Here is a 24,494-nt window from a genome sequence, read left to right as displayed (position 1 = left end):
TTGTATTTTTTTTTAATAAAAAATCTGAATGAAATGTAGAACTTGGAAATTAAGTTGACTTTTCTTTTTCTTTTTTTTTTTTTTTTTTTTTTTTGAGACGGAGTCTCGCTCTGTCGCCCAGGCTGGAGTGCAGTGGCTCACTGCAAGCTCCGCCTACCGGGTTTACGCCATTCTCCTGCCTCAGCCTCCCGAGTAGCTGGGACTACAGACGCCCACCACCTCGCCCGGCTAGTTTTTTGTATTTTTAAGTAGAGACGGTGTTTCACCGTGTTAGCCAGGATGGTCTCGATCTCCTGACCTCGTGATCCACCCGTCTCGGCCTCCCAAAGTGCTGGGATTACAGGCTTGAGCCACCACGCCCAGCCAAGTTGACTTTTCAAATATGCTGACAAAATAGTTACCTTTTTAAAATTTCAAAATTACTGATATTAGAAGGCAAAATACAAAGTACACTGTGATTACAAGATTTTAAATAAAAATTATTTAAATAAAGGCTTTTTGACTTTTTAGTAGTAGCCGTTCGGACTGATGTGAGATGATACCTTGTTGTGGTTTTGATTTGCATTTCTCTGATGATTAGTGATGACGAATATTTTTTCATGTTTGTTGGCCACTTGTATATCCTCTTTTGAGAAGTGTCTGTTCGTGTCCTTTGCCCATTTTTAAAAATGGGATTATTTGGTTTTTGCTAGTTGAGCTGTTTAAGTCCTTAAAAAATTCTTTTGTGGGTATAGATGTAATATATGGGGCCACTACCAACTCAGTACTACTTTACACAAAATGATTGATATGGAATTGCTTGGATAATATGATGTCTAACTCCAGAAGGTAGAGACTTTGGTTAAGAATTTCAAGGAGAGATTTCTTTCCTTTTAATCTTTTCCAACAAGATCCAAAGCCTCCACAGGTATGCCTCTTCATCATTCTTGCCAGGCAGGTTTTAGTTTTCCTAATTTACTCAATGAATGCGGTATCTTTTGGAAATCTCCACTTTGTGTAAGAATTGTCAAGCTAGGCCAGGCGAGGTGGCTCAAGCCTGTAATCCCAGCACTTTGGGAGGCCGAGACGGGCGGATCACGAGGTCAGGAGATCGAGACCATCCTGGCTAACACAGTGAAACCCCGTCTCTACTAAAAATACAAAAACTTAGCCGGGCGAGGTGGCAGGCGCCTGTAGTCCCAGCTACTCGGGAGGCTGAGGCAGGAGAATGGCGTGAACCCGGGAGGCGGAGCTTGCAGTGAGCTGAGATCCGGCCACTGCACTCCAGCCTGGGTGACAGAGCAAGACTCCGTCTAAAAAAAAAAAAAAAAAAAAAAAAAGAATTGTCAAGCTAATTAAGCCTTGTGTGGTTGGTTAGCACCCCAATCTTTATTGAAACACTAATCACAATAGCTAAGATATGGAATCAATCTAAATGTCCACCAACAGATAATGGATAAAGAAAATGCATTATATATACACAATAGAATACTATTCAGTCATTAAAAAAATAAAACCATGTCATTTGTGGCAAATGAATGAGCCTGGAGAACATTATGTTAAGTGAAATAAATCAAGAACAGAGAGATAAATACTACATGTTCTGCCTCAGATGTGGGAACTAAAATAAATTAACAAAATGGGCAAATAAATTAACACAATTTGACATCTTTTAGCAAACTAGGAATTAGAGAATGTTTCTTTTGAGTGATTAAGTGCATATGACACAAACTTTCACTCAATAGCGTCTTGAATACTTTTCCCCTAAGATCAGGGACTGTAAAACTATGTCTATATCTCTACTTTTTCTCAACATTTTACTGGAGGTTGTAGCAAATATAAGGGTAAGAAACAAATATAAAAGGCATACAGAATTAAAAGGAAGAAGCAAAACTCTCTTTATTCATAGAAAACATGATTGTGTACATAGAATATCCTAAGGAATTTACAAAGAAACTACTAAAAGTAAAGAGTGAATTTAGCAAAGTTCCAGCATACAAGGTGCATATATAAAAATCAACTGTATTTTCCAGTAGTGAATACTGAAAACTAAAATGTAAAAGATACCATTTACAATAGTATACAAAAAACTTATAAAATACATAAGGATAAATTAGTAAATACTGTAGAAGACTTATACACTGAAAATCACAAAAGAAGTGTTGGCAAATTTTTCTGTATTTGCCAGAAATACAAAGGACCAGATAGTAAATATTACAGGCTCTGCAGATTGCATATGGTCCCTGTTGCATATTTTCCTCTGTTTTTCTTTCTTTTTCCCTTTCCTCTTTTCTATAAACTTTGGAAACTCTTATCACCATTCTAAGGTTATTGGTATTACAGAAACAGACTGGAAAAAATTCAGCTCATGAACTGTAATTTGTCAACCCCAACCACAAAATAGTCTCTGAGAGAAAATTACAGCATTCTAAAGACTGGGCACGGTGGCTCACACCTTTGGGAAACCAAGGTAGGTAGATCACCTGAGGTCAGGAGTTCAAGACCAGCCTGACCAACATGGTGAAACCCCATGTCTACTAAAAATACAAAATTAGCTGGGCATAGTGGTGCATGCCTGTAGTCCCAGCTACTCCAGTGGCTGAGGCAGGGGAATCACTTGAACCTGGGAGGTGGAGGCTATAGGGAGCTGAGATTATACTATTTCAGTCCAGCCTGGGAAACAAGAGTGAAACTCTGTCAAAAAAAAAAGAAAAAGAAAAAGAAAAAGAGTTCTAAATATAAGGAACTGTTTACCATCCTGATACGGTGCACTATTTGATATCAGTAAATTGCCAATTTCACCCAGGATCCTGAAAAGTAGGTCTATGGAATTGTCATAAGAGATGTTGGTGTCCTTGGAGCATAAGCCTCTTAAGACAGGGTGTATCTTGCACCTAAGTGGTCTCCTGTCCTGTACCTGGGAGAAGACAGTTCACAGACAGCTATGTGGTTTGTGCAAGACTCATTTAGCAAATGCCCAATATGGTTGTGCTGACAATTGGTGCTCTCCACCCTGCATCTTCTGATGCAGGCAGTGAATACTCTCATGACAGGCGTACCATGGTGCTAAGTACCCTAAGGACTATTTAAAAATGTAAATACATGACACATATGATGAGGCATCACCACTCTCAGGTGGTCAGTGGATAAACTCTGGAATCAGACAGTCTGAGTTCAAATCCTGACTCTCCCTTATGCCCACATGGGTGACCTGAGGAAGGTGCTAAGTCCTAAATGCTGTTTTCAATTTGAAAAATTTGTTAAAAGAGGGAAGGATACCTGCTTGCCTGGAAGGGATGGTAAGGGGTGCAGGATGTGGGAGGATCGAGGTGCCAAGTACCCATCTCAGAAACCTTCACAGCCCAGCTGGACTCATACCTCATGCCCATGGACCCACACCTTCCTAGGTGGCCACAGAGAAGATATGCCCGCTCCAGGACTTGGGGGCCCTAGAGGGATCCCTGGAGGAAACAGTGTGTGGTAACCCTGAGCTACCATATGGGAAGGGGATGTTGTGGGAGCAAACTGGTGTCCTCTGCAGAGGTTGTCTGAAAGGAAGAGGTCAGGACAAATCATGCCCCACACTGCTTGGTCTCTCCTCCGCATTAGAGCACGTGTTTTGCAGCTGCAGCCCTGCTGGGCCACCTGGGTGTACCAGTAATGGCATAAGACAGAGTTGATCCCTGCTGGCCACAGCCCCACCTCTCCTACCCTGATCTCTTGTGAGCCAGGGCCCCATCCTGGCAGGATCTAGGACACTCTGACCTCTGACCTCCAATAACCCCAGAGAAAAGGGCTAGGAGACTCACAACCTAGCCCTAACCTAGTTGCTGCCCCTAGGTTAGGTGCTGAGGAGCCTGCGCACCTGGCGATCTGGGGGTGACAGTTATGTGGGGTCCTATAATACACAGTCCTGAATGCTTTTCCATGTCATTGGGCATGCCTGGTGCCAAGCACCTGCGAAGAGCATGAGCTGTCTCAAGCTCTCAAAAGTCCTGCTGGGATTCCCCTTTGCCCTTCGGTGACTTGTCTTTCCTCTCTGCTCTAGCACACCCTTTCTCTGGTGTGTGTTCCAATGACATGTCACAAGCATCTAGCATGGTTTGCCTTGGAGGAACACGCAGCTAGGAGACCTCTCTCTCCAAATTTCTTACTAGACTCTCAGTGTCAGACAGCACACAAACTGCTCTTCACGGACAACTTCCTCAGTAAGCCTCACCCTGCCCGGCCCCCGGGCCACCATCCTCCTTTTTCTCCCCGTCCTCTCCGTTCCTGCTTCTGGCAGGAATCCTCCTGCTGCACCTGTGCATCTTCTGAACACAGTTCCTGGGAGCAATACGGCCACCTTTACCCCCTCAGTTTATATCACCCCTGATATGAGAGGCCTTATGCAACCCAGTAAGCTCAGTGTTTACATCAGAAGGGGGCCTCCCCTTGGTGTCACGCCGGGGCTCTCAGAAAGACAGCACTGTATGCTTGCACCTCGAAGAAGTGCAGCCACTTAGGAAAAGTACTGATCCAACCTGCAGGGGGAAAGTGACTTCTTTTCCTGTTGCTATCTGAGCAACATCTGGGCTCCTTCAATAGCAGGAGCACTATCTGGGCCATCCGATTGCTCCCCTGATCCTTGCTTAAAAGAGACTGCGGGCCGGGCATGGTGGCTCACGCCTGTAATCCCAGCACTTTGGGAGGCTGAGGCGGGCAGATCACCTGAGGTCAGGAGTTTGAGACCAGCCTGGCCAACATGGTGAAACCCCCATCTCTACTAAAAATACAAAAATTAGCTGGGCGTGCTTGCGCACACCTGTAGTCCCACCTACTTGGGAGCCTGAGGCAGGAGAATCACTTGAATCCAGGAGACGGAGGTTTGCTTGAACCCAGGAGGCAGAGGCAGAGGCAGGAAAATCACTTGAACCTGAGAGGTGGAGGCCTGAGACAGGAGAATCGCTTGAACCCAGGAGATGGAGGTTGCAGTGAGCTGAGATCATGCCACTGCACTCCAGCCTGGGCGATAAGAGTAAGACTCCGTCTCAAAAAAGTTAAAAAAAAAAAAAATTAAGAGACTACTCCTTTTCTAGGAGCTCACAGAAAAGGGATAGCACAGAAGGAGGATGATAAAAAAAATAGGGATCAAAGGATGACCGTTCGAGAAAGGGTCACCGCAGCAGTGGCATGCACCATTAATATCTAAGCCCCTTTGGGTAGTGGCAGCTTTGCAGCCATTGTGTCTGTCCCAAACCCTGGCTCCTTGTCAGGGGGCACTGAAATCTACAGAAGAGCTGAGGAGAACACCCAGAACCACAGCTTATTCTAGGAGGGGCTTAGACCTGAGCACAAGGTCCTGCCAGCCTATAGCATCCCTGTTGCAATGAGGGAAGATCAGCGCTACAGAGCAGAAATCTGTTCTGGGAGACCTTTCCTTCCTGGCTACAGTCAGAGTGCCTGAGGCCCACCCAGCCAAAGCATACCTGTTACTATTCAAGGAGACAGCATCGCTAAGAAGGAGCATGTCTCAGAAGAAACTTCTGTTCCTCCTTGTGTTGGGATCACCCAGGTTTCATCCTGCTAGAGCACATCAGTTGGACGGGCCTCTCTATAATTGTGCTGGAGAGAATTCTATTGCTGTCTATAGTCAGACCACCCGGGACACACCTGGCCAGAATGCATCTGTAGCCTTGAGGGTTCCAACACCACACTTGTGCTTAGAGGCCCTCTTGTGTCTGCCTACATGCAAAGCACCTGGGCTCCACCTGTTCAGAGCACATGTGTTGCAATAGGAGGGCACAGCACAACAGTGACAAAGAGTCCTCTTTCTGCACCTTATCAGAGCATTTGGGGCCCACCTGGCTAATAAACACATGTTCCCACTTTCTATCAGGCATGGGAACACATGTGGTACTGTTGGAGGGGCTGACACCATACTTGTGGTTGGAGATGCTACTGCTTATGAATCCAGTTCAGAGCACCAGGGACCTTCCAGCCCTGGGCATGGATTGGTACAGTGGGAGGGGACACCCCCATACCTGTGTTTGGGAACATTTCCATACCCACCCCATCACTCAGAGAACCTGGGATGCTTATGGCCAGAGCACATCTGTTGTAGCCAGGGGAGGGCAACATCATAAACTTAGAGGAAGACCCTTTTAGTCTCCCTTTCAGTCCAAACTCCTGGGGCGTAAGCCAGGGAGCCTACCCCTTTCGACTTTGTAGGAGCCAACATCACTGAGAAAATACTTGTGCTTCAGGTAGAGTAAATGTCCCTCTGTGGTGGGCACAGCAAATGGCAGCCTTGTCTTTGGGCCCCGCCCCCGTCCCCAAGCTCCCGTCGCCTGCCCAGGTCTTCACAGAAGTTGGAAGTACTGGATTGCCAACATACTCATTTTTTTCTAGTGAAAGAACCAGGAACTCAGTGCCTAGGAAGCAAAATCTTCTTGTAGAAATGGCAGTGGGTGGTCGCCATCCATCATGAAAGAAACTTACTCTGCTCAACCCATTCTAATTATGTCAAACTCAACCCGCTTTTCCTCCTTCTCTAGCAAGCTTGAAGTTGAGCACCTCAAAGTGCTTCTTTTTATGATGGAAGGCACGGGTTTGGATGGGGGTTCATCAGAGGTCAATACCCCGGTTTGAGAAGGTCCACTGTGGGGAGGAAAGAGAGACTTGTAAGTACCAACTGTGCTCCACTCTGGTTTTGTCTGTAAGCCTGAAGACCCAAGCTCTGGGACAGTTTCCTTCTAGTCTTGGGACTGGTAGCACCTCTGGCAACTCCCACCCCGCGGCTGGCAAGCTGTTCCTTTTCTCTTAACCCATTTGTCTCCATGGTCCTTTTACTTGCTTTTCCGGATTAAATATCTAAAGCTTCCTTCATGTTAATGAGTCGTCTGCTCTGGGTCTTCACTTTTAGGCCAGTCTAGAAGGAGGGATGATGCCTTCTATAAATGGTGACAGGTTGAGCCAGACTTGACATTTCCAAATTTTCTGTGGCTCAGCTAATGTGATATGGAAGTAGCACGCTCTAGGACTGTTTGTGCTAACTTCTGACGTCTCCATGGAGAGTGTGAGGATATCAGCCCAGGAGGAGGCGAGGTCTAGAGAAAGAGAGACCAGGAAATGCCCTTGCCACCTCCCTCTGTGCTTCCTCTGCACCATCTGACCTCCCCGAAGGTCAGATCCTCCCTGCTGTGTGACAGGAAACCACACTTTATGGTTTTAGTCTTTTAAAAATGTTTGAATTATCTTTTCTGTGTCTTTTTTTAAAAAAAAAAATTAGATTGGAGCCAGGAATTCCACCGTGAAATAAAAATAAAACCCTGAGTCCAGGTGAGGTGGCTCACGCTAGTAATCTCAGCACTTTGGGAGGCCGAGGGAGGTGGATCACCTGAGGTCAGGAGTTTGAGACCAGTCTGGCCAACATGGTGAAACCCCATCTCTACAAAAATGCAAAAATTACCCGGGCATGGTGGCATGTGCTTATAATCGCAGCTGCTCGGGAGGCTGAGGCAGAATTGCTTGAACCCGGGGGGCGGAGGTTGCAGTGAACCAAGATCTTGCCACTGCACTCCAGCCTGAGTGACAGAGCAAGACTCCATCTTAGAAAAATAAATAAACAAATCAATAATAAAACCCTGAGCCCTCTGATTGACTGAAAGGACCCCTCTTGGCCAAGGCGACCCCAGAAAAACTAAAAACTAAGTTTCCCGGCCATAAGGAGACGAGAAATTGCGCCTCCGTATACCACTTCCTTACTAACTGTTACCAGGTTTTTTGTTTGTTTGTTTGTTTGTTTGTTTTTCCTAAATTAAACAGAAACCAGCCCTGGAAAAACAAAGAATGGAACACCCCATCGCTGACTTCAACCAACTGCCTACTGCTGCGGCCTGACTCCCAACCCTTTTTGCTATTTTGATGTGACAAACTGACCAGCCTACAAAGTATTCAACCATGGACTGGTTCTGGCTGGTTCACCAAGGCTGTGTACAAAGTGCCTTCGTGCCCTGTGTTTCACCTTTTAACATACAGAGCCTAATTTTACTGCATTTAATGTTGTATCTCCACGCGAAGGTAAACATGGGATGTATGTAACACATATGTTTGCTTATCAAGCACACATATGACCCCCTTTCATGAATATTCATAGTTCCCCCTGTGACCTGTTGGATATGTCTATTTAGCCAACCTGTTTGGCATAAAACTCCTATCCCACCCTTTCTCCCTCAGAGTACCTGTTTGTGGTCTCTGCTGGAGGTGTCACTTTCCAGAGCCTGCAGTTTGCAACGCTTCTCAAGAAATAAAGTCCTCCTTTCCAAGTTTACGGGTCTCATATTTTAAGTTGACACCCTCAAGTTGGTGCTTCACATGGAGAGGATAGGCTTGGCATCCAGGCTCTTGGGCCTGCAAGAACAATGAAAGAAAGAGCTCATGCCACTGGGTAATTATGGAAACATTTTAAGTCTAGGATAAAATATATGACTCAAAAGTTATCATACTCCTTTAAAAAGTCCTACAAAAAAATATTTTCAGGCCGGGCGCAGTAGCCCATGCCTGTAATCCCAGCACTTTGGGAGGCCAAGGAGGGTGGATCACCTGAGGTCAGGAGTTCAAGACCAGCCTGACCAACATGGTAAAATCCTATCTCTACTAAAAATACAAAAAATTAGCTGGGTGTGTTGGTGGGTGCCTGTAATCCCACCTACTCAGGTGTCTGAGGCAGGAAAATTGCTTGAACCCGGGAGGCAGAGGTTGCAGAGAGCCAAGATCGCGCCACCGCATTATAGCCTGGGCAAGAAGAGTGAAACTCCATCCCAAAAAGAAAAAAAAGAAAGAAAAATAAATTATTTTCAAGTAAGTACCTGGATTGGGCCTATGTGGGAAAAGATCCAGTTTGTCCCTATTTAAACCACTAAAATCTCAAATTGCAAAAGTTGCCGCTCCACCCAACTCATGGCTGATCATAGAGCCAGGCCGAGTCTAAACTAGATTTCATTGTTGAAAACTCAATACTTTCTAAGGCATTTTATAACCCAGGAAAACCACCTTCAGATGGAGGAAAGAGGGAAAACCCAAGAATTTCTGCCAGCTTCTTACGTATTATTTTATTAAACATTTACTTAGTGATGAACCTGCACTAGACACTGTGCTAGTCACTGGTGAGATGGGGTTCAAAGACATATCGTGACCTACAAGAACTTATAGTCTAGTAGGAGAGACAGACGCAAACCAAAAATTTAAACAGGACTTCGTGCTAGGGATCGGAGAGCAGGTAAGAAAGACGTAGTATTAAATACGGGAGAGAAGGAACTTTAATTGTACCTCAAGAAGTAGTAGGAAGCCTCTAGGTAGAGCAAGGCTTTTTTCACATCAAGGAAATATTATGTGAAAAGTCAAGGAAGCCAGAGAGGCTGTGAGCCTGTGGGACACCAGGAAGGTAGTCAGGTGCAGCTGGAGAATGAAGTCAAGCCTGGGGTATACAGCGGTAATGATCAGCAGGGGCCAGATAACGGACAAATTAATGTATCATGATGGGCACTTGTCAGTCATGCTGAAAGTATGCAGAGTCATGAAAGCAGTGAAAGCAAAGAAGTGAAATGATGATATGTAGATTTTAGAAACATTCTTGTACTTCCTCGGAAGGAAGAATCCAATGGGTGGCAGAACAGAGGTAAAGGGGCTTCGGGGGTTCTTTGCATGATCAAAGCAAAGACGAGACAACGAGCTCCTGTTCCAGAGGAGCTGAGAGTGGCTGGAGAGGAAGTAACAGAAGAGGGAAGGCAGTGAGATGAGTAACTGCCACACGCGACCAGGGCGACTCTAGCCACTTGGCTTAGACAAATGGACATGTGTTGTTTTGGTAGGGTGAGTTCAGCTTTTAATAGTGTTCAGTTTTTAATAGTGTGAAACCCTGTGGATGAATCAGTAATATTCAGAAGGCAGTTGACTCATTTATGTGTCAATTTGCCATATTTATTGAGCATCTGGAATGAACTGGGACCTATTATAAGTAGTAGAGCTTACATTCGAGTTGAGGGGGGCGGAGAAAATAAGCAACAATCGCAATGACACATAAATGATGTGGCAGTTTAGCTGGTAACACGTTATGAAGAATAAAATTGCCGATGGAGGTTTGACACTTGAGGTAAGGAGAAGCAGCAGTCTCAATGTTCACGTGGAAGACAGGACAACCTCACTAGGAAGGTGAGTTTTGAGCAAGGTCTAGAAGGGGGCCATCAAGTGACTGACGCAGACATGTGAGGGAAGAACACTGGAAATAGCGGAAGTAGCCACTGCAAAGGATCGAGGGGAGGATGGGTGGCATCCTCGTGGAGCAGTCAGTAAGCTGATGGGGCTGTGGTCAGCACGAGAGAGAGTAGGGGCAAGGAGACCAGAGAGGGATGGGGACACACAAAATAGGGAGGGCCTTGTAGGTTGTCATTATAAACTGATGACATCCTCAGAGATGGGAATGACTGGAGGGCTTAAAGCAAAGGACAGCATCATCTGCCATAGGTTTTAAGCAGATGATTTTGGTTGCTTGGATGAGCACGGAGGCTGAGAGACCAGTCAGGAGGCTGAGCCCCTAAGGTGGAGGGTAATGATGGCTTGGACACAGCAACACCAGTGGGGGGCATGAGAAGTGGATTTGCACATTCACTTTAGATTGTGTACATGTAGCAAAGTATTGTGGAATTGAATGATGGGAGTGTGTGTGAGAGAAAGGGTCCAGGAATTTGCTGTTCTGGGCAGGGGGAGATTTTTTCTCATTAATGAATACTTGATCACAAGGACTATGGAAGCAAATCACACAGATGGCATCCAAAAATAAGAAGGGAAGGTTGGGCTCAGTGACTCATGCCTGTAATCCCAGCACTTTGGGAGGCCAAGGCGGCGGATTGCTTGAGCCCAGGAGTTTAAGACCATTCTGGGCAACATGGCACAACTCCATCTCTATAAGAAGATACAAAAATTAGCCAGGCATGCGCCTATAGTTCCAGCTACTCAGGCTGAGGCAGGAGGATCATTTGAGCCCAGGAGTTGGAGGTTGTAGTGAGCCATGATTGTGCCACTGCACTCCAGCCTGAGTGACAGCAAGACCCTGTCTCAAAAAAAATAAGAAGGGAGAAAACAGAGGAATGATGGATGGACTCCTCCTCTTTCTCCTCCTCAAACATGCAGTCGAGATCTAAGATCATTGGTTGTGTGTATGGGAGAAATGCTGACATCCTCACCTCAGGCTATTATGAAAACAAATTCCAGATGGATTCAAAGAACAAGATTTTCAAAAAATTATAAATGTCTTAGAACAAAATGTAAGAGACCCTGATTAATCCCTTGGGCTACAAAGGAGTTTTTAAGAATAAAACGATTATAAAATAAGATACTGAGAAATGAGATTGCATCAAAAGAAAATTTGTTATCTGGAAACCATAAACGAGATTAACAAAAAACCCATAGATTTAAAATGTTTGCCCCAAATGTATTTAATTCAGAAAATAAATAGGCAAACCATAAGCTATAAACTGGGAAAATTATTGGCAAAACATTTATCTAGCAAAGGACAAGTGTGCAAGATCTATAAAGAACTCCTACAAGTCAACTACAAAATGCCCAGTCACATAATAAATGGGCAAAATACTTGAACAATTCTCCTATAAAGAAACATCATAAAACAAGCACATGTAAAAGTATTCAACATCATTCGTCATTAGAGAAATGAAAATTTAAAACACCACTACACAGCCACCAAAATGGATAAAGTTTAAAAGGTATCCAACCCAGGTATCCAAATGTTGGCAGGCATATGGAGTACCTGGAACTCTTCTTCATTTCTGGAGAGAATATAAAATTGAAAAACCACTTTGGAAAAAAGTTCATATGGTTTCTCAGAAAACACACATATATCTAGTCTGACTGAGCAATTTCATTCCTAAGTATTAACCTGAGAGAAATAAAAACACATGGACACAGAATCACTTGTACCAGAAAAGTTCACAGGAGCCTTATTCATAATATGTAAAACTTGGAAGTATCTCGATGTCTATTTATATAGAAAGCAAAAACAAACTATGGTTCATTCATACTCGGATATCAAGATGAATGAATTCCTGATAACAGGCAACAACACGGATGGATCACAGAAACATGATGCTGAATGAAAGACACCTTAAGGCTTAAGAACAGTGCATAATGTATGCTCCCATTTATGTGAAATTATAGAGCAGCTCAAACCTGTAATGAAAACAGTTCCTGCAGCATTGAAGAGAGGGATGTCTTCATTCATTTTTGTGTTGCTATAAAAGAATACCTGAGACTGGGTAATTTATAAAGAAAAGAGGTTTCTTTGGCTCACAGTCCTGCAGGCTATATAAGAAGGATGATGCCAGGATCTGCTTCTGGTGAAGAGGAGCTGGCATGTGCAAAGATCGCTTGGCAAGAGAAGAAATGAGAGAGGAGGGGAGGAAGGTGCCAGGCTGTTTTTAACGATCAGCTCTTGCAGGGCTTAATAGAGTGAGGACTCACTCATCACTGTGAGGAAAGCTCCAAGACATCATGGGGGCTCCAACCCCATGACCTAAACACTTCCCATCAGGCTCCACCTCTAACACTGGGGATCACATTGCAACATGAGATTTGGAGGGGTCACACAAACCAAACTATAGCACGGGGGAGTCGGATGTGGGGGGTCAGGGCAGCCCCTCCCATAAGTGACCTCACAGGGCAAAGATCTGAGCTGTTGTCTCCCTGTGCCGACCAATCTGCTCTGGAGAAGGGGGATCTGACTGATCTGACGGCATCAGGGTCCCACTGTCCCACACATGAGTCCCAGGAGTTGGAGTTTCATCGCACATGAACTTCTCATCAGGGTATATTGCAGCAGATGCTCTGACAAGGTCTGCATGTTATCGAGCCTTCTCTGCATCTAAGCTTACTTGCTGCTTTGCCTTTCTTCCTGCCTTACCCCCTGCCCAGCACCCCCACTGCTTGCCTTCCTATTATCCACCATACCCTTTCCTTAACATTAATCTTTTCTAAATTAATTATCTAAAATATATTACAAACTAATAGGAACAAAAGTTTTGGAGATGGAGAGTGGCGATAGATGTACAACAATATAGATGTACTTATTGCCAGTGAATTGTACATTTAAAAATGTTAAAATGGTAAATTTTATGTTGTGTATACACAATGTGAAACCATTATGTTATGTAAGTGAGTCCAGCCACAAAGAACCACATAGTCTATCTCTGCCCCAATTATCTTCGATTTCATCTAGTGCAATAGCAATTGCCTATAAAACAATCAATGACGTTAGCATGACGTGACTGCCTTTGCATCAAATGTTTTTTGTTTTTTTTTTCAGATGAACCTTTTGGAGGTAAAATTTATGTGAAAAATGCATCTGTTTTATGTTTGCTCAGTTTTAACAAATGTGTACACTCAAGGACTCACCATAATTCAGGTATAGACCATTTCCATCATCCTAAAAAATCCCCTTATGCTCCTTTGTTGTTAGTTCCTCCACATATCTAACCACAAACAACCATTTATCTGCTTTCTGACATTTCATATTAATCTTGCTATTTCTAAAATTTGTTATACACAGAATCAGAGTATGTAGTTTTGGGTGTGGGTGCTTGTTGATAAGCATGATGGCTTTGAGATGTGTCTATGTTGTTGGATAAACGTCAAGTTCATTGTATACTCTATTTCCCAGTAGTACCCCGTGTTCACAGTGGCATCATCCACAATAGCCAAAAGCTGGAAGCAACCCAGGTAACCAGCAATGTAGGAATCTGGAAACAAAACATCCAATGGCATATTATTCAGCCTTAAAAGGAAGGAAATTCTAATACATGCTACAATATGGATAAAACCTGAAAAAAAAACTATGCCAGGTAAAAAAATCTGGACATGGAAGGACAAATGTATCGTTCTACTTATATGATATACCTGGAATAGGCAAATTCATAGAGACAGAATAGAGGTTACCAGAGCTGTGGGGAATGTGCACTGGAGAGTTATTGTTTAATAGGTGCAGAGTTTCAACTTAGGATAATGAAAAAGTTCTGGATATGAATAGTGGCGATGGTTGTATAACAATATAAATGTAGTAAATGCCAGTGAACTATACATTTAGAAATTGTAAAAATGGTAAATTTTGTGTTATGTATACACCATATAATACCATTATAATACATGAATGAATCCAGCCAGAAAGAACCACATAGTCTATGATTTCATACAGGAAATATCCAGAGTAGGTAAACTCGTAGAGAGAGAAAGTCGATTAATGCTTGCCTAGAACTGGGAGGTGTGGTGGTATTAGAAGGTGATGGCTAAGGTGTACAAAATTTCTTTTTGGAGTGATGAATATTTTACCAAATTGTGTTGATGGTTGTACATTTCTGTGAATACACTAATAGCCATTGAATTCTATACTTTTTTTTTTTTTTTTTTTTTTTTGAGACGGAGTCTCGCTCTGTCGCCCAGGCTGGAGTGCAGTGGCACGATCTCGGCTCACTGCAAGCTCCGCCTCCCGGGTTCACGCCATTCTCCTGCCTCAGCCTCCCGAGTAGCTGGGACTACAGGCGCCCACAACCGCGCCCGGCTAATTTTTTGTATTTTTAGTAGAGACGGGGTTTCACCGTGGTCTCGATCTCCTGACCTTGTGATCCGCCCGCCTCGGCCTCCCAAAGTGCTGGGATTACAGGCGTGAGCCACCGCGCCCGGCCGAATTCTATACTTTAAATATGTGGATTGTATTGTACATGAATTATCTCTCAAAAAAGCTATTAGAAAAGAATCAGCTGATACAATTTGTCCCAAAAGTTGTGAACAAACTAATTGAAAAAAGCTAACATTCTGTTCAAAAAAATCTTTCAGTAAAGTAGGAAGTGGACGGAATTTCCTTATTTCTTTTATGTGACAATGCATGCATTGAAGAAAAAAAAACCTTCAGTTAACAGCATACTAAATATTTCCCCCCAAGATCAGGAAGTAGAAAATGAAGTCCATTGACTTCTCTTGGATTCAATATTGTATTGGAGGTTGTAACAAATGTAGAGGATAAGAAAAATTAAAATCATACAGGAAAAGATAAAATTACTCAATGCGCAGAAATCATGATTGTGTATGCAGAAAATCCTATGCCATCTACAAAGAAATTATAAAAAGTAAGGTGTGAATTTAGCAAGGTGCCAGTATACAAGATCAATATATATAAAACAATTATTTTTCTGTAAACTACCATATACCAATACATGTATGAATGTGTGTGTTTGTTTGTGTGTGTGTGTGTGTGTATCAGCTGGTAGAGTGAAGAATTAATATTGGTAAGTTGTCCATTTCAGCCAGAATCCAGAAAGCTGGTCTATGGCAGCAGTCCCCAACCTTTTTGGCACCAGAAACTGGTTTCGTGGAAGAAAATTTTTCCATGGGTAGTGGGGAGATGGTTTTGGAATGAAACTATTCTCAGGCATTAGATTCTCATAAGGAATGTGAAACCTGGATCCCTCGCATGCGCAGTTCACAGTAGGGTTCGCACTCCTATAAGCATCTAATGCCGCTGCTGATCTGACAGGCGGCGGAGCTTAAGCGGTAATACCCGCTCACCTGCCATCACCTCCTGCTGTGCGACCCAGTTCCTAACAGGCCACAGCCAGTACTGGTCTGGAATTGCTACAAGACATATTGGCCTTATATGACTTTTTAAGACAGCATGGATCTTGCACCTACCTGATCTGTATCTCATGTCCTTGCGCTTGGGGAGAGATCACGCACAGATAGCTGTGTGGTTGGCTGCAAGGTTAAATGAGAAGAGAAATGCCTGATGGTGTTAATGCTGACAGTTGTTGGTTTCTGCAAATGTAAAGGTAAGAAAGAGAAAGAAAAAGGCATGCAGATTAAAACAGAAGTTAAAGTAGCTTTATTCACGTAAACATGATTCATAGAAAACAAAGATGCTACCAGAATTCAAAAGTGAATTTACCAAGGTCTCAGTATACAAGTCAATACGTATTTTTAAAATGTATTTTCTGTATACCATTGATGAATGATTGAAAACTAAAATTGGGATGAAACCATTTACAGTAGTGTTTACAACTCACATAAAATACTTAGGAATAAATTAACAGAAGCTGTGCAAGTTCGATTCACAGAAAACTACAAAACCGTGGTTACAAATTTTCTCTTAAAAATTCAGATAGTAAATATGGCGTTATGGGTTGCTTATGGTTTTTTCCACATATTCTCGTTTTTATATTTTTAGCTTCTCAAATTTTTCTTTTTCTTTGAGACAGAGTTTCGCTCTTGTTGCCCAGGGCTGGAGTGCAGTGGCACGGTCTTGGCTCACTATAACCTCTGCCTCCCAGTCCAAGCAATTCTCCTGCCTCAGCCTCTCGAGTAGCTGGGATTACAGGCGCCTGCCACCACACCCAGCTAATTTTTTGTATGTTTAGTAGAGATGGGGTTTCATCATGTTGGCCAGGCTGGTGTTGAACACCTGACCTCAGGTGATCCACCTGCCTCGGCCTCCCAAAGTGCTGGGATTACAGGCATGAGGCACTGCACCTGGCCAAAAATGTTAACACTGTATTTAGTCACTGGCCTTACAAAAATAGTTCCGGGGCCAATTAGCTTGTTGATCTTGCTACAAAATATTGTTGAGAGAAAATCTTAAATCTTAAAAGACCTAAATATATGGAGACATATGTCATGCTCCTGTACTGGAAAAGTTAATATTGATAAATTGTCAATATTGACTAGGATTCTGAAAAGTCTTTCTAAAAAAAGAGACAGGGCCAGGTGCAGTGGCTCATGTCTGTAATCCCAGCATTTTGGGAGGCCAAGGTGGGTGGATCACCTGAGTTCAGGAGTTCAAGACCAGCCTGGACAACACTGTGAAACACCATCTCTACTAAAAATACAAAAATTAGCTGGGCGGTGTGGTGGGTGCCTGTAATCCCAGCTACTCAGGAGGCTGAGGCAGGAGGATTGCTCGAACCCAGGAGGCAGAGGTTGCAGTGATTGTACCACTGCACTTCAGCCTGTGCAACAGAGTAAGACTCCATCACAAAAACAAAACAAAACAAAACAAAAAAGACGGGGTCTCGCTCTGTTGCCCAGGCTGTAGTGCAGTTGTGTGATCATAGATCACTATAACCTCATACTCCTGGGCTCAAGTGATCCTCCCACCTCAGCCTCCTGAGTAGCTGGGACTATAGGCGTATGCCACCATGCCCAGATAATTTAATTTTTTTTTTTTTTGTAGAGACAGGGTTTTACTATGTTGCTCAGGTTGGTCTCAAACTCCTGGTCTCAAGCATTTCTCCTGCCTCGGCCTCCCAAAGTGTTGAGATTACAGGCAGGAGCCACTGTGCCCTGCCATAAAGCTTTTAAATCAGCATGAATCCTGTGCCCACCTGATGTACCATCTCCCGTCCTTGGCTTTGGGAGAAGATAGGCCACAGACACCTTCATGGTTTGCTGCAAGCTCAATGAGAATAGAAATGCCCAATGGGGATTTGCCTGTGAACAGCAGTCCCAGGTCATCTTCAGAGGAGACCAAGGCCCCACTGTGGCCAATGGCCAAGATCTGAGTTGAACCAAAAAGGAAAGACTTCCTGGTGGGCCACGTTAAGTGTTCGTTACATGTGTGCCATGGCCTAAGGACAATAGAAAACGGTAATATATGATGTGTGCATAAATAGAGTCAGACAGCCTGGGTCAAATCCTGGCAGGGTCACTACCAGGGACTAGGACTTAAACGCTGTTTTACCAAATTTGTAGAAACAAGCGAAGAGAGCCTGCCTCCCAGGAAGAGATGAGGTTGGGTGCAGCATCCAGGCAGGTCAGACCACAGGTTTCCCTTCTCAGAAACCTTCACAGCCCAGCAGGTCACGTCCCAGGCTCAAGTCTCTCCAGGGCGGCCACAGAGAAGGTTCCTGACACCAGGACTTGGAGAGGTGATCAGAAAGGAGCATGAAGGAGGTGGTGGCCTGAGGAGGGGAGAGGGGAATCTGATGTCATCAGCAGCAGCTGCCTGAAAGGAAGAGGGTCCAGCCTTGTGTGCTCCATATTTGCACCCCATGATAGCCTCTCCTCCTCACCTTAGCACCTGCTGCAGCTACCTGGCCTCTTGGGTACATCATTCAGCTTGGGAACCAGTACAGTCCTCTTCCCTCCCCAGCTCCCTCTCCCACACCTGGCACTTCCAGTGAACCTGGTGCTGGGAAGACCTGGGCTGCTTCTGTACTCTGGCTCTGAGCAGGCGCTGCCTTCCAGTGACCCCAGGATACACCCGCACTGCTTGCAGAAGCTACGGTCTGGGCCAGGCTTCGCGGAGCCTGCAGACCTGGCTGCTGGTGCCCAGCAGCTGCAGTCCTGAGCAGTGCTCACATCGCGCAGGGGCCGGTCTGGGTCTAAACAGCCGATACCCGGTAAGCGGAATCCCGAAGCTCGAGAGTCTCTGCTGGGGCTGGACCGTTGGACCTCGCGCTTTGCCCTCTGCGGCATTTCTTCCAGCCCTGGCCTCGCGCACCCTTCCTCTCCACGCGTTCCAACGGCGGCTCAACTGCATCGGGCTGAACGGGGTGTGCAGAGCACAGGCTGCTCTTCACGGGCAACCTCTTCTGCAAGCTTCATACGCGCCCCTCGCCCCCGCCAGTGCCCCCAGTGTTCCCCATCTGGTCTGGATCGCCTCGGGGTTCCGGCACAGAGCTCTCCTCGACCTTGCTCGCCCAGGTTTACTGCAGTCCCGCGCCGTTTCGGTCGGACATCACCGCTAGGAGGCGGTGTCTGATTCCGCAGGCTCTGGGCTCCTCTCTAGGGTTCTTACCTTGAATGTGTGCGGGACTCTGTCGAGTGTGGAGGTCTCAGGAGCCACTGCTTGGGTGGTCAGCTGAATATCTTGGAATGATAGAGTCCTCCTCCAGGCTGCAAATGACTCCTTTCTGTTTGGGGTTTGAGCAGTTAGTGACCTCTACGAGGCTGGCCTATCCCGTCCTCCCCTCCATCCTTGTCTCAGGAAGACTGAGTTGAAGTCCCCAGGAAAGTGCAGGAAAGGAAAAGCTAAGGCAGAGGGAAAAAGTAGCAAAGGAAGGATGATTAGAGAAGCGCTGCCCCCTCACCCTCATAACAGCGGGAGTGTCTGGAAGAACAACGGTGTCATCTTGTGGTCACTTCCTTCCAGTGCAGTCCTGGACCCCTGAAAGGAAGCCTCTGTTCGAAACACCCAGAAGACACCTTGAGTAAGAAAGCCCAAACATCTTCTCTGAGCCCATTTGCCAAAGGCAGTGGCATCGCCAGCTTATACAGACCTCTTTGGAGGTCTGCTGTGGGTTCAGCAGGGCTGTCCCGTCCAGTCTTATCTGCGCTCTGCTACTGGAGAGGTGGACGAAGGAAAATGTTGATGGAGGCCATTCACCCAGATCTTCAGCCTCACTAAAGCCAGGCAAGACACAGGGAGAAAAAGTTTCCAGACACTCTCTGTCAAGAAGGAACTTTCCAAACACATCTGACAGCTGTAAGCTCTGTAACCCCAAATTCCAGTACTCCTGCTGCTGCCACTGCCACTATTGTTGGGTGGAGGAGAGCTGCCCCTGCCCCCTACCTTCCCTGTGTACTCACTGCTGAAGACCTAGGCTTGGAGAAGAAAGGTGAGCACCAGTGGAGCCCCAAGGTGTTGGAGGATAAAACTGAGGCCCCTTCAGACAGCAGGGCCACTCAGCCCGTCTGTTCTTTCTTCTTTTCTGCTGAGAAAATTTCAGACTTCCTGACTGTGGCCACTTTCATCATGTGGATCCTGGCTCCTGCTTCATTAGTAGACACGGATTCAGCTGACCTGTCTGCCAGACCCTCCGATCCTGACTGCCCCTGTTCTTACCCCACCATGAGATATTGATCATGAAATGAGATGCCCAAATTATAATTCTCCTTTCACCATTCTTGCTGAATCTCCTTCTCCCTTTAGGATTAATAACAATTGTTAGTCCAAGTTGCATTATTTTGCAAGCCCCTGCCATTTTACAGACCCTGGTCAGAGTGAAACATTCCATGGGGCCCTGGGCTGTGAGAAACATCCTGCCCAGCCACATGACTTCCTTATCACATCCTGCTGGGCAAAGGCCCAAGGAACATCTTTATCAACATCCTCCCGGGCAGCAAGCCATACGGCCCAGACCCCTCCTGCCCAGGCCTGTAATTATCCCAGCCTGTAAGCGGCAGTGAGCTCTGGCACTAAGCTGGTCCCCTCTCTGCAAGTCGTACTGGCAATAAACCTGTGTTGCTGTAGAGCCACCAACTCTCTCTCTCTCTCCCTCCCTTCAAAACCTAACAATAATAATGATAGAATAACAATAAGGCAAACCACCCAATTAAAAAAACTGGGCAAAACATTTGGACAATAATCCCTTTCCAAAAGTTGATTCAGAAATGTTCAATAAGCCCATCAAAAATGTTCAACATTATTAATCATCAGGGAAGTTTAAGTGAAAACCACACTGAGATGCCATTGCTCATCCACCAGAATGCCTGTAGGGGTGTGAAGCACCTGGAACACTTCTTTCTTTACAATAATATAAAATGGTACAATCACATTGAGAAAATGTCATAAAACTTATTATAAAAGTAAATATACACTTATTCTTACTCAGCACTTCCATTCAGAATTATTTCCTTGAGAGAAATGAAAATGTGGAACACTTCTCATTGTAATGATAATATGAAATGGTACAACCACATTGAAAAAATGTCATAAAACTTACTGTAAAACTAAACATATACTTATTCTTACTCAGTGCTTCCATTCTGAATTATTTCCTCAAGAGAAATGAAAACATGGAACATTTCTCATTGCAATGATAATATGAAATGGTTGAATCACATTGAAAAAATATCATAAAACTTACTATAAAACTAAACATACACTTATTCTTACTCAGCACTTCCATTCTGAGTTATTTCCTCAAGAAAAATGAAAACATATGTACACAATAAGGCTTGCATGACACAAAAAGCCTTGCATAGTAGGCAAAATTCATAAAAGCCTTATTCATAATAAGCACAATCTGGAAATATCCCTGATACCAATCCACATGAGAATAGAAAAAGAAATTATGAAGTATTCGTATTACTCAGCTATCAAAGAAAATAACCCCTGATGACAGACAAGAAAAGTCAAAAACTACAACATTCTGCTAAGTGAAAAGAATCCTTGCACAGGAATGCATACTGCATGTCCCTATTTATATGAGAAGCTAGGACAACCAAAACTAACCTATCCTGGGACAATCCCTGAAGAATTGGAGAGGATTGACTGAACCTAGAGGTGCAACTGGATCACAGCAGTGAGCAAATCAGGGCCTTGGGTCGAAGTCAAAATACAGAGCTACATCTCTAAATATAAACCATTTTATTTGGGAAGTGAAAATTGCAATTCAGGGCATACAGCTGGGCAGCCTTTTAGAAGAACAAATAGAAGGTTAGAGGTTTCATTAAAAAGAGCAAAGACAATTTGTTTTGCAAAGACAATTCACTGGCACTAGTAAAGTTTTGGGGAGCTGGCAAGCTAGGATTGGTAAGTGATAGCAGTGGGTGAAAGTAGTCATAGAGTCCAGCAGGTTGTTTCAGAAACGACTACATAAAACTGTTTTTGGGTTACAGCAGGCAATTTCAGCAGCTAGGCTGGCAAAGAATTACCTGCTTGGCATGCCCTGAGTGTGTTTTCTCCTCATGGCCTTCCAATTCTGTTTTAGTTGGGTATAACAAGAATGGCTCAATTTATATAATCAACTTTCATACTTGCCAGCTGCAGGAAGCCAGGGCATCCTACCCATAAATGACTCTCTCTCCAAGGGCTGAGCTGTTCTCTTCCTGTGCTGACAGACTGCTCCAGGGAAAGGGGATCTGGCTGATCCATCATGGGTCAAAGTCCCACAGTCCAGGTATATGTCCCAGAAGGTGGAGGGTTCTCATGGTCCATGGACTTTCCTTCAGAGAATGGTGGAATTGCTCTGAGAAGGGCTAGTGATTTTTACCCCTGTGTTCACCATGCCTTTTCTGCACACAAGAGTGCTTGTGTCTTTGCTCTCTTCTTACTCTGCTCCTCCCCGCTGACCATCTTCCCGTTCTCTGCCATGCCCCTATCTTAATATTGTTTTTTAAATGAACCTTTTTCATGTTTAAAAACTGTTACAACAGTTATAAAGAAAATCTGGCCTTCCCTGCCATTATTATGGCCAATTTCATCTGTGTAGCAAAACCTTTTCGTAAAACAATGATTTTAGAATGATATTCTTTCTACCTTTGCTTTGTTTTTTTCAAATCAAGTTTTGGAGGTAAAATTCAAGTAAAATAAAATGTATTCATTCAGTAAGTTTTGACAAATGCATGCTCATAAGCACCTAACAAGGTAATTAAGATACAGATATAAGAATATTCGATCTCCTCAAAATTTCCTTTTGCCCCTTCCCTCTCAATCCCTCCATATATCTAGCCCCAAACAAACATTGATCTATGACCATTGATCAATAGATCAAACAACCACTTATCTATTAAACATTATAAATTATGGTCAGGCACGGTGACTCACACCTGTAATCCCAGCACTTTGGGAGGCCGAGGCGGGCGGATCATGAGGTCAGGAGACTGATACCGTTCTGGCTAATATGGTGAAACTCCGTCTCAACTAAAAATACAAAAAATTAGCCAGGCATGGTGGCAGACACCTGTAGTCCCAGCTACTCAGGAGGCTGAGGCAGGAGAACCGCTTGAACCCGGGAGGCAGAGGTTGCAATGAGCCGAGATCGTACCGTTGCACTCCAGTCTGAGCGACTCCGTCTCAAACAAAACAAAACAAAACAAAACAAACAAACAAACAAAAAGAAACATTATAGATTAATTTTGCCATTTCTAGAATTTCATGTAAATTGACTCATGTAGTCTTGCATGTGTGTGTGTGACCATGCTCTCTTTTTGGTCAGCATGCTGACTTTTAGATTAATCTGTGTCGTTGCATAAATCCATGGTTTGTTCCATCTTACTTTTTAGTGGTAACCCATTGTATGGATATGCCAGTGTCTGTTTACCCATTTTGCTGGCGGGGAGGGGTCAACTGGCAGAGGAGCCTGCCCCAGCATCACAAAGCAGATTATAGAATCTTGGGGGTCCAGTGACAATACGTAAGTTTTCAACATGATGTGCAACTTTAGCTATTTCCTGTAACCGTGGGGTTTTGTTTGTTTGTTTATTTTGGTGAGCTGTTTTCTTTTGCAATTTACTTTGCAAACTCATTTAGGAGTTTCCTCTTCTATCTGGAAGTTATTCATAAATGTTAAAAAATTTCCAAGTGAGTGAAGCTTTTTGGAAATTTTTTTCATTATCTGCTACTATTTACTGAATTGTGATGAGGGGATATAAATTATAGTCTCTACTTTGTAACTTCATTAAGTATTTACTTTGGGCAATGGATATACCTGAACTTTGTATGTTCCTGAGACTCAGTGAGTGCATAACCTGATATATAGACCAGAGTATCTACACATATATTACATTGGTCTTGAGTTACTCACATTCTCTATGTCCTTGTTTAATTTTGTTTCACTAGACTTGTTAAATTCTGACACAGGCAATTTACATAGTCCATTATAATCCATTTTTTTTTCTCAAGCTCAATTCGTATTTTCTTTTTTTTTTTTTTTTGAGACAGAGTCTTGCTCTGTCACCCAGGCTGGAGTGCAGTGGTGCGATCTCGGCTCACTGCAACCTCCGCCTCCCAGGTTCAAGCGATTCTCCTGCCTCAGCCTCCCGAGTAGCTGGGACTACAGGCACCTGTCAACACGCCCAGCTAATTTTTTGTATTTTTAGTGGAGATGGGGTTTCACCGTGTTAGCCAGGATGGTCTCGATCTCCTGACCTTGTGATCCACCCGCCTCGGCCTCCCAAAGTGCTGGGATTACAGGCGTGAGCCACCGTGCCTGGCCCTCAATTCATATTTTCAATGGGGAGTAGACTGCACTTGCTCACCTGAATCACAGACTCCAAATTTAGGAACAGCTTTAGATGATGCCAGTCCTAACTCACACCGCCTCCAGCATGGGTCCTCTAGATTCAGCTTCACTTTGCCCAGGGAAATGCTCATCCCAAAATGAGTATCTGGAGTGGTATAGAAAACAGTTTTTAGGCTGGGTGTGGTGACTCACACCTGTAATCACAGCACTTTGGGAGGCCGAGGTGGGTGGATCACCTGAGGTCAGAAATTCGAGACCAGCTTGACCAACATGGTGAAACCCCGTCTCTACTGAAAATATAAAATTAGCCAAGTGTGGTGGTGCACCACCTGTATCCCAGCTACTTGGGAGGCTGAGGCAGGAGGATCACTTGAACTGGGAGGCAGAGGTTGCAGTGAGCTGGGATCGCGCCACTGCACTCCAGCCTGGGCAACAGAGCGAGACTCCATCTCAAAAAAAACAAAAACAAAAAACAAACAAACAAACAAAAAACGGAAACAGTTTTAAAAGATAGGA

General features: G+C 44.3%; 1 long non-coding RNA gene across 13 annotated transcripts; it reads right to left on the bottom strand.

Moving 5' to 3' along the window:
- Positions 1-1,842: 1,842 nt before the first annotated feature.
- On the bottom strand, positions 1,843-24,207 carry LOC105495554 (uncharacterized). Of its 13 annotated transcripts, none has more exons than XR_011617418.1 (7): positions 19,101-22,585; positions 18,809-18,923; positions 18,408-18,554; positions 17,750-17,969; positions 15,709-15,831; positions 8,202-8,370; positions 1,846-6,618 (listed from the first exon to the last, which is right to left on the bottom strand). It is a non-coding gene; the product is annotated as an uncharacterized lncRNA (long non-coding RNA). The 13 variants fall into 13 exon arrangements; XR_011617421.1 differs by lacking the exon at positions 18,408-18,554 and having other exon boundaries at positions 1,847-6,618; positions 19,101-19,191; positions 19,290-22,260; XR_011617417.1 differs by lacking the exon at positions 18,408-18,554 and having other exon boundaries at positions 1,847-6,618; positions 19,101-19,177; positions 19,290-22,247.
- Positions 24,208-24,494: the final 287 nt, after the last annotated feature.

Source organism: Macaca nemestrina, chromosome 20 (genome assembly GCF_043159975.1).
Source record: "Macaca nemestrina isolate mMacNem1 chromosome 20, mMacNem.hap1, whole genome shotgun sequence".
In the NCBI taxonomy this organism is placed as follows: domain Eukaryota; kingdom Metazoa; phylum Chordata; class Mammalia; order Primates; family Cercopithecidae; genus Macaca; species Macaca nemestrina.
The sequence above is the reverse complement of the archived record's forward strand: the minus strand, read 5'-3'. Positions and strand labels throughout refer to the sequence as shown.